Raw genomic sequence first — 9,911 nt, 5'->3', positions numbered from 1 at the left:
CATTGAGAAAGGACAGGATTGGCATGAAAATGCCGAACATGTTGGGGCTCTCACAGTATAAGCTCCCAATCTCAATCATGCTTTTGCAGGGGGGCATAGAGCAGAAGTGCCCCCTTTGCACAAGTAAAAGTCTTCCTACTCAACATTTTCTGGGTAAATAAATAACATAAATAGCGTCCTGGAAAGCCACATGAACAGTGTGGAATGTATTTTACTCACAGCACATGGCTCCCTTGTCTTTATAGGTCAGTGTTGGAAGTCTGCACGTTGGTTATTGACCTGGCACTTTGCGACCCCTGCTGTGAGCTGGGGTGCTTCATCCAGGCTTCCCGATACGGCAATATGATTGTGGGGGGAATATGGTCTTGGGACATTTGCGCTGGCTTGCACATGCTCAGGAGGGACTTGAGTTCAGACCGAAAGCCTTCGTCGAGCCAGCAATAGATGAAAGGATTGTCGCAGGTGGCGAGCCAGTGGAAAGTGAAGTAAATAGCATCATTGGCCCTTATGGCCAGGCTGGAGATGAGCACCACATAGCAGTTCAGCGGAAACCAACAGATGGCGAACACCACCACCACCAGCACCAGCATTTTGATCGTCTTTTTCTTATTCTTCCTGTGGGTGACGTACTGCTCCGAGGTGACGCCACCAATGGCCTTTTGCAGCCACAGTTTCTTCGCCACTTTGGAATAAGCAAAGGTGATGATTAGCAGTGATAGGACATAGAGAAGCACAAAAATGGCCAAGTCCAGGTACTTCCAGAACATCTCCAAGGGTTCTGGGAAACCAGGGATACACAGGCTGCGAACCTATGCCATCCCACTACACCAATGTTGAACATTTTCGGAATGGCTCCACATAGTGGTGAGTTATGGCTACCCAGCTATGAGTTCCCTGTCATCTTCTTGTTTTCAGTTTCCACCCCCCCCCACCACCCACCATATGGTGCTGACTCGAGGGCCTAGAAATTCGATCGCTCTGCACCTGTTTTACAGGCATAAAATGGGCACCTAAGAGTCCAAATGGCGGGCACATGCTTGCGCTCATTCCTCATTGGAAGTGCGCCGCCAGCCATATTGGATTGGGTTCATCCATAGGCATCCAGGAAACATGCCGGAATTATTAAAAACGCTCATTATAATATTAAATAATGGTGCTACATTGTTGTAGGACCCTTTTGTAAAATTGGTCTGCACCATCGCATGATATACTCGCTCAGCAACCCGTGGCGCTAACAAGCAGGAAGTACCCTTCAGCAGTGCTATTTAAAGGATTCATCTACTCCATACAGGTTAGTTGCTGTTTGTCCTTTTAGGCTGGTTAACTTCTGGGCATTTTTGCATATTTTCTCCCTGCTACAGCTGCTAACAACTTACTGCTGGTACCGAACTGCTTTTGTCTGCTTTCAAAACAGTTTTATTGCAGTCGTGGGTGGTCTGGTAGGTATGCCTTTGAGGCTGGAGGGTAAGCAGCCAAGAAGACAGGAGAGCAGAAGCAGCTGGGAGAAGAGGGAGGAGGAGCGGGTCTTTAGGGAGCACTTCTACCATCTTAACGTCACTGAGGAGCAATGTGTCAGGCACCTTCACATTGATACATCACCTTCCCTCATGGTCTCCCAGCTCACGTATTACTCCATTACAATAACTGCCTCCATGTCTTCAAACCAGGAGGTACAGGTTGAATGCAAATGGTACATGATTATAATCATTGTCCACTGCCAAGTCTGATGACCAGCTCAAGCAATATTGCCTCTCCCTTTCCACAGCCAAATACTCCCATTATTTTAGGATCATCCTGGAGGATAAGGACAATTCCATGGTCCTTTTCTCCACCACAAATTACTTCCTTTCACCTCCTACCCTACCTGCTCTATCCTCACTTCTAAAGCCAGGTGCAAGGAACCCGTGGATTAGTTTGCGCCTTCTTACTGCCTCTTCTATTCCCCTCCCCCCCCCGCCTCGCAGCCCCAATCCAACACTATAGTTTATTCCCCACCACCCCCAGTTCTCATCAGACTCATCTCTCCACAAGATCAATCAACGACTATACCAATGTGCATTCATATAGCGCCTTTAATGTAGAAAAACTTTTCCAAGTGCTTCACAGAGGCATAACCAAAAAAAAAAATCAGCTGCTCTCTCGATTTGTTCTGATCCAGCTCCTGACCATTTAACTACCTCTCCATGGCTCACTGCTCAGTCTTGTTAACTGCTCCTTTTCTGATTCTTTATTACACATTCAATAAAAATGTTGCCCTACCATGACATTCAATTAAAGAAGTCATAAGCTAATAGACCACAAAAAATAAATATTGTTATTTTTTAAATCATGGTTTAGTGCACAATATATCACGGTTCACAATTGTCGCTAGGCAACCATAATTCTGTTTTCCATGATTTACACAAGAAATGCTCCCGTCTGCATTTATCAATGCTTGAATTTAAAAATTGTTCCCTAAAGATAAAGAGACTTGATCAAAGCTTCTGCTTCAAAGGACATGGTAATGAAATTTTTAAAATGTTGATTACAGAAAGTCAAAAAACACAAAACCTTCAAAAACTGAGAACACACACAGTTTGAAATAAAGTCCTTTAGAATTCCTAACCTATTTCAATTTTTATTGCTGCTTTGAAGATTATTGAAGCATTTTTTCTTCTTTTGTGCTATGTCAGAGGTACAGCAAGGTATTAAACGATTCTGCTCACATGACTAAGAATGTTCCCCATTTAAGGTCATGAGTCTGTGATGGATCAGTGAAACTCCGTCCTTTTGGCAGTCTTTGTGGGTTTCTCATTGAGAGTCGATTGACGCACCCACAGACTACCACTGTACCAGGCCGGCAGCCAACTTATATGTTCATTTTAAAGTATAGAAAGAAAGAAGGAAAGAACTTGCATTTCTATAGCAGCTTTCACATCCTCAAGACGTCTCCAAGTGCTTCACAGCCAAAGAACTACTTTTGAAGTGTAGTCACTGTTGTAATGTAGGGAAACATAGCAGCCAATTTGCACACAACAAACAGCAATGAGATAAATGACCAGATAATCTGTTTTTGATGGTGTTGGTTGGGGAATAAATTTTGGACAACTCCCATGCTCTTCTTCGAATAGTGCCATGGGATCTTTTACGTCCACCTGAGAGAGGAGACAGGACCTCGATTTTATGGGCTAGAAATTGCTCACCTCCGGACGCCGTTCCATAATGGCGTCCTCTCTCTCCGCCGTCGAATCCAGGAAGCAAGTTCACTAAAACCTGGAAATCATGAACATGCTCCCATTGGTTCGCTGGGCGGTTTGACAGCTGCGAATTAAAGGGGCATGTTACGCTTCAGTCACTGAAATCATTAAAAAAGGTAAACTTACCCACCTGCCCAGCTGGAACGAAAATACTTATGCCACCAAAAGATATGCTGAAAAATACCAGCTCTACACTACTTTTTAAAAACGCGATGACTCCTAGTGACTGCGAAAAAACAAAAAATTAAATTTTAAAAATGTGGAATGTCGTCATATTGCTCTTATTTTAATAATTTTGATCATTAAAAAAAATTTTAAACATTAAAAATTATAAAAACATTTTTACTTTTAGCTTCTATCTGTTCTATTAAATTAAATCATTTGCTTGGGTTTTTATAAGATATGTTAAATTTTTATTTACACTGACAAATAGAAGTTTACTTTATATGAATGATTTCTACTTGCCTGCCTGTGGGCGTGACTTCCATTCCCACAGACATTTCCCCTGCAAATCACCCCACGCTGTTCAGAGGCTGGGCTGATGTTGCGATATTTTTCAAAGCTTCAAAATCACGCAAGTCTATGCCACGGATCTGCAATAAGTGAATTTATACATTTTATTCACAGTAGCTACTGTGAATGTTGCCACGCCCATGTGAGCAATTTCTGGCCCAATATCCTATCTGAAAGAAGGTACCTCCGTGAATGCAAACTTAAGAATCACTTTTTTGCTGCTACACAGATTGTGATATTTTTAGCCACAATGAAACTGCATCCAACCCCTGCCCTTCATTATAGTAAATTGTTTGGGAGGCAGCTTCAAGATCTTTGACTGTTATAATGAAGTATCAAGTATGCGCCATCTTCGAGTGCCATTTCGCCATGATGATTCCTTGTACAAATCATGCCATTGTGAAGTTGAATGTGATTACACCCTATCGTTTGTATTTGTAAACCAATAAAGAGGGTTTCACGTACTTTCTTAAAGAAAATGATGGACAAAATGGTTGTTGAGGGACACTAGAACAGAGGGAAGCATGTCGTGAGAAAGGGCCGTTCTTTCCATCAAACTTCTTTGCACAGATCATGTAGTCTACCCTACAGATTATGTACAATATAACCTATTAAAAACTCATCACCCATTTATTTCTAGATGGAAAGTTCTGCATAAGTATTCCCAGATTATCAATGGTAATCAAACAAAATTCCAGAATACTCTTCCATTTTCACATTTCCACCAGTTAATCCTGGCCTGTTGTCTTATTTTTGAAAATGACAGGATGAGATGTGCCTCAGCCTAATACACTATAGACTGTAAGTAATCCCATAATATAAACCATCTCAACCCTTCAGTGTGTCAGAGCCTTGTAACACATTGAAGACTGTGCATTATCCCTTATATAAAGTATGTCAACCCCTCGATGTATTATTGGTTTGTAACACGCTGTGGGCATGTTTGTTATCCTATAAATATTCAGGCTGAAAATATTAGATAAAGCAATAATTGTGATTCTTATCCATAACTCCCTCTTCTGCCAGTGAGTAGATGAGGCTTTTGACTTGAAATTATTTTTACTATGGGAGATAATAGGGGTGAATTTCCTCAGGGATTCTCCCGCTCGGCCGCTTGAACTTCGGCGGAAGTGCTTTGGAATCCCCGGAAAAACGAGATGAATGGAATTCACCCTCAATATTTCATTTGCTGTCCATCTCGAACTCCATTCTCAGCAAAGTGTTGAGTGCCAATAAAGATAATTTTTTTTTATCCTCCGTTTTCTTTTATTTTTATCTCTCTTCCAATTTGATACCCAGGCTATTCAAAACCCCACCATGAAATCCAGAAACAACTTGCAAGTTGAGAGCTTTGGGGCAAATTTTGCTGACCACAGTTTCATAGCTCACAAAGGGAAGATTTAACAGATACTCTGCTGCGATGATCAACGCAATAGCACATGAAAAAAACAACTGACTCAGACTTTATTAAATCCAAATCAATTGCTTTCTCAAGTACCTTGCCCTTTGCTGTCTGTCCTTATGTGACAAAGTGGCTTTGAATCCTACTCAAAGGAGCAAATGAGGGAAAGGTAGCAGTGACAATGTTGCAGCCTTAGTTAAATTCCAGCATTTGCAATCAAGCACAGACACTTGGGAGTAAAACTAGAATTTAGATGAAGAGGGCATAGATATATCAACAGAGTATGGATTTCAATGCTTGTGATCATAGCTCAGAAACTTTTAGCAAGTTATTTTTTTAAAGTAAATTCTGCACCCTGGTGGCTAAGTTGGTAAATACAATACCCAATATGGATCGGAGCCAAACGGATTAGAAAGGCCCCAGGTTTGGGCCGCGATCTTTGTTGAGTTAGCTGATCTCAGCCAAATTAGCAGTTGGGATGCTAGAACTAGTCTCAGTATTCCCGGGCTCCCCTCATGTAACACCATGAAGCCTGGCTGTTGGGGCATCTTGCATGGCAGTCAGTAAGGTCCTTTAGATAGATATTTGTTGAGAAATTTTTCCATCGTTTTTCTAAGTTCTCTGGCCCCAAAATTCCTCGGTCACAATCCCGCTGGTTATTCCAGCATTGTGCCCAACGGTGCCATCCAGTGGAAACCTCTTCGGAGTTTGTGGAGTCAGTGGGAGGGCACCTCATTTATATGGGATGGATGGACACAACCTTTTTCACAATCTTACCCTAAATCAGGTGCAATTCTGGTGTAAATTATGGAAATTCTGGGGCAGCAGCTTTGGCCATCATAATCTTGTCATTTGCACACACTTCTGGGGAACAGACGCATCTTCTGCCACCAGCCAGTTCTACTAAATTTTAGCATGTAATTTAGAATGGGTGCAATTCTGGCGTATCTGACTTCTACCCCAAATTCTGGTTCATTACACCACTTTTCCTCCAAAAATAAATTTGGGATCCCTGGTCCTGAGATTCTTCAAGTGCATCAGAGCAAAACCGATGCCCATGAGTTGCTCATAGACTCCATCTCAAATCCTGGGTGGGCGCATCAACATGCCTGCCCCAACAGAGGCCCAGAAAGTCGGAGTGGCGCCATGCTGTTCTGACACAGCACAGGGCTCCTGGAAAGAGTCTCAACTTAGGAAGACCACAGTTGGAGTACGGTGTTCAGTTTTGAGCTCCATACTGTAGGAAGGCAGTTGAGGCAATAAAGAGGCCACAGCACAGATTCATTAGGATGCTGCCTGTTAGGGGGAAATATAAATATGAAAAGAGACTTGAAAAATTGGGGTTGTTTTCATTAAAGCAGAGCAGATTAAGCGGTGATTTGATAGAGGCGTTTAAATTTATGAAGGAATGGGTCAATGTAGATAGAAACAGGCTGTTTTCAGAGTTTGGGTGGTCTAGAATGAGCGCACACAGATATAAAGTTAAATTAAGAGATTAGGATTAGGAGAAACTTTTTCACACAGAGGGTTGTGAAACCCTGGAATGCATTACTTGAATCAGAGATCATGTCAACATTAGTTATGAATAGGTTGTAAAGTGCTTTGGGATGTCCTGAGCTCATGAAAGGCGCTGTATAAATGCAAGTCTTTCTTTTTCCTTTTTTGGTTCCAAGTCAAATGTCATAGATTCTGTCCGTGGTGCAGTACAGTGTCTGCATATAATATTCCCCATTAAAGTCCAGGTAGCTAGCATGTACATTGTACTTACACCGCATTGGGTAGTAATGAGTCCTAAAGGTCTGCCTCCTATGCCATTACATCTACTGAGCTATCAGCTCCTCTGGTTCCTGCACCTCCACTTCCAAAGTGTCTAGCTCAAATAGATTTGTTTCTATATTCATTCTCTTATGTTCTATTACAAGATATCTATTTGACTAATTCTCTCTCCTGTTCTGATCACCCCATAAACTCTGCCAGCTCCCCTGGTGCTTTTATGCCAGCTTTAATTGCATGAAATGAACACAACAACAACAACAACAACAACAACAACTTGCATTTATACAGCGCCTTTAATGTAGTAAAACATCCCAAGGCGCTTATAACACAACATGCCGATCAAGTAAATTGTGATAAAATTTGCATGTGTCCTTTAAATTGTTGCTTTACAAACAATTAATGATGTAATTAATGTACATTGTAGGGCCTACTTTCCGACTGCAACTACCAGCAGGAAGCGTCACCCACCTACTGTGTATATCCAGAAATCAAGGGCTCACTTCTTTAGTGCTGTCAGAGAAAGGAGTATGTTTGGACAAAGAGCCTGACACCTTAATGTTCAGCTGGAGCTTTAGAGATGTTGATAGAAGAAATGCAGCAAGAAGGGTTACCCTCTTCGATATCCCAGAGCACCCTCCCCCCAGAACAGATGTCAAGTCTGCCTAGTAGAGGTGGTTACCAAAGTGAATACAACGACAAACATCCATAAGGGATGAGAGCTTACAAGGAAAATAAGGTCAATAGTCTTAGGTGACCTGTCAAGATAAGGTTAGCCAACATTGCACCACATCAAGCAGGCTGGCAAAGTATGCAGGCCCCAAACAATTTCCTCTCACCCTGTTATACCCTGACTGAGGTTGCAAGCTACGCCCACAGAAAACAGCTGTTTCAAAGCTTCAGGTGTACGCCCATATTTTGTTCCGGCCACTTCAATCTGGAACTGTTGTTGTACGACCATTTGGAAAAGTGATCTCACAAACCAAGCTTACCATACAAGTACCCTGAATGATGCATGTTCATTTACTCACATATAAGCTGTGATGCAGGATGGACACTTGGCTGTCACTCACTTAATTGTTCGCCAAAGTTCTAACATCTCACCACCATTTCCCTGCTTGCAGGACAAAACAATGCAGAACAGGAGTGAGCTGACCCAAGAGGAGGCCCCCCCACCCTCATTATGGACCCCGTTGACTTGACCATGACCTGGGAGCACTGGGATGAGAGGGTTGTCCTATGAAGAGAGGTTGAGAAGAATGGGCCTATACTCTCTGGAGTTTAAAAGAATGAGAGGTGATCTTATTGAAACATGTAAGATTATGAGGGGCCTTGACAGGGTAGATGCTGAAAGATTGTTTCTCCTGGCAAGAGAGTCTAGAACTAGGGGGCATAATTGCAGGATACAGCGTTGGCCATTCAAGACTGAGATGAGGAGGAATTTCTTCACGCAGAGGGTTGTGAACCTTTGGAATTCTCTACCCCAGAGGGCTGTGGATGCCTGGTCGTTGAATATATTCAAGGCTGAGATGGATAGATTCTTGGATTCTAGGGGAATCAAGGGATATGGGGATCGGGCTGGAAAGTGGAGTTGAGGTCGAAGATCGACCATGATCTGATTGAATGGAGGAGCAGGCTCGAGGGGCCATATGGCCTACTCCTGCTCCTATTTCTATGTTCTTATGTTCTTAGCACTGCGGTGCACTAAACTAATTGTTAATATGGTAAACCATTGCTGCCGTATCACTGGATCACAGGCTTCTGTTCGCCCTTTGTGTTGGGGTTAACAACCAGTGCTTACCTGTAGTTAAATCAGAACAGTTTCTGGTAGATTGCGTGGGGAAGGGAGAAGCAAGAAGCCATTATCCATATGACTGAAATGCTGAGGATTCCTTTAGGGAAAGACAACCTTGGTTTCAAAGGGTTCATAATGACCTGTCATTCAACAAAAAGCAGAATCAATATTATGACTAGTTCCCAGCACAGCAGGGTGTTAGCCGCACATTGTCAATTCATGCCTTTTAACAGACACTTGCTCTAATTTTTTGCTGAGGTTTGCCAAGGTGAGAGATGACAGAGTTGAAGAATAACACATGTTACTGTACTTTGCAATCACTGCCGGCAGCAATCATTTCTCTGTCCACAGCAGGATGAAAATCCATAAATACACCACATGCTCAATGCTTTATCTCTCAAGTATGTAATTGTTGCAGTTGTTACTCAGGCAGGCATTTTGAATGTTTAATTTTTATACAGCTTTATTATAAAATATAATCACAGTATAAGATGTATTTTGGTAAATTTACTTGCGTAATTTGCTGAGTTGTTGATGTGATTTGGTGGGTCAGCTGGGGTGCATGGTGTGTTTTGGTAAGTCTACCACAGTGTTTTGGTTTGATTTCTGGTGCGTGTTATGTGTGTGGAAGTGGGTTTGAAGAGAAATCACTCCATCACATCAATGTTAATTGCAATCATTATTCGGCAACCATGATCTTACTCCATTCCAATAAGAAGCTGACTAAATAAGCTAGAACATTTTCTCCAGGTCTTGGCTCCATCTGCTAGACACATAGGTAGTTTACATAACAAAGTATTAAACTCTACATCCCTCCTTTCTTTCAAAAAATTACAAACCATAACTACCAACCATACCAACTTGTGAATTATACTCCAGTCATGATGTCATATTATGTTAGGCAGTCTAACTTTTTAATCATTTAGGTCACCACACAGTCCTTCAGGTGTGCTGGATGTCTCCTATTCTTCGACCGGTTCTGGAGAGTTCAAATAGAGTCTGACTGTTCTTTTGGATCTACATTCATTGGTTCCTCATTGTCGCCTTACTTGACCTCAATTCTTCATCTTCGGGATCATTTATACCAATCGTAACCAACCAGGAAAAATTTGCAGGGCTATGGGGAAAGACCAGGGGAGTGGGACTAATTGGATAGCTCTTTCAAAGAGCCGGCACAGGCACGGTGGGCTGA

The 9,911-nt window shown here is 42.2% G+C and overlaps 1 pseudogene; it reads right to left on the bottom strand.

Moving 5' to 3' along the window:
* Positions 1–239: 239 nt before the first annotated feature.
* LOC137332814 (G-protein coupled receptor 83-like) overlaps positions 240–9,911 on the bottom strand; it is a 35,287-nt pseudogene continuing 25,615 nt past the window's right edge.

Source organism: Heptranchias perlo, chromosome 15 (genome assembly GCF_035084215.1).
Source record: "Heptranchias perlo isolate sHepPer1 chromosome 15, sHepPer1.hap1, whole genome shotgun sequence".
NCBI lineage: Eukaryota > Metazoa > Chordata > Chondrichthyes > Hexanchiformes > Hexanchidae > Heptranchias > Heptranchias perlo.
This window is presented reverse-complemented; position numbering and strand designations above follow the sequence as displayed.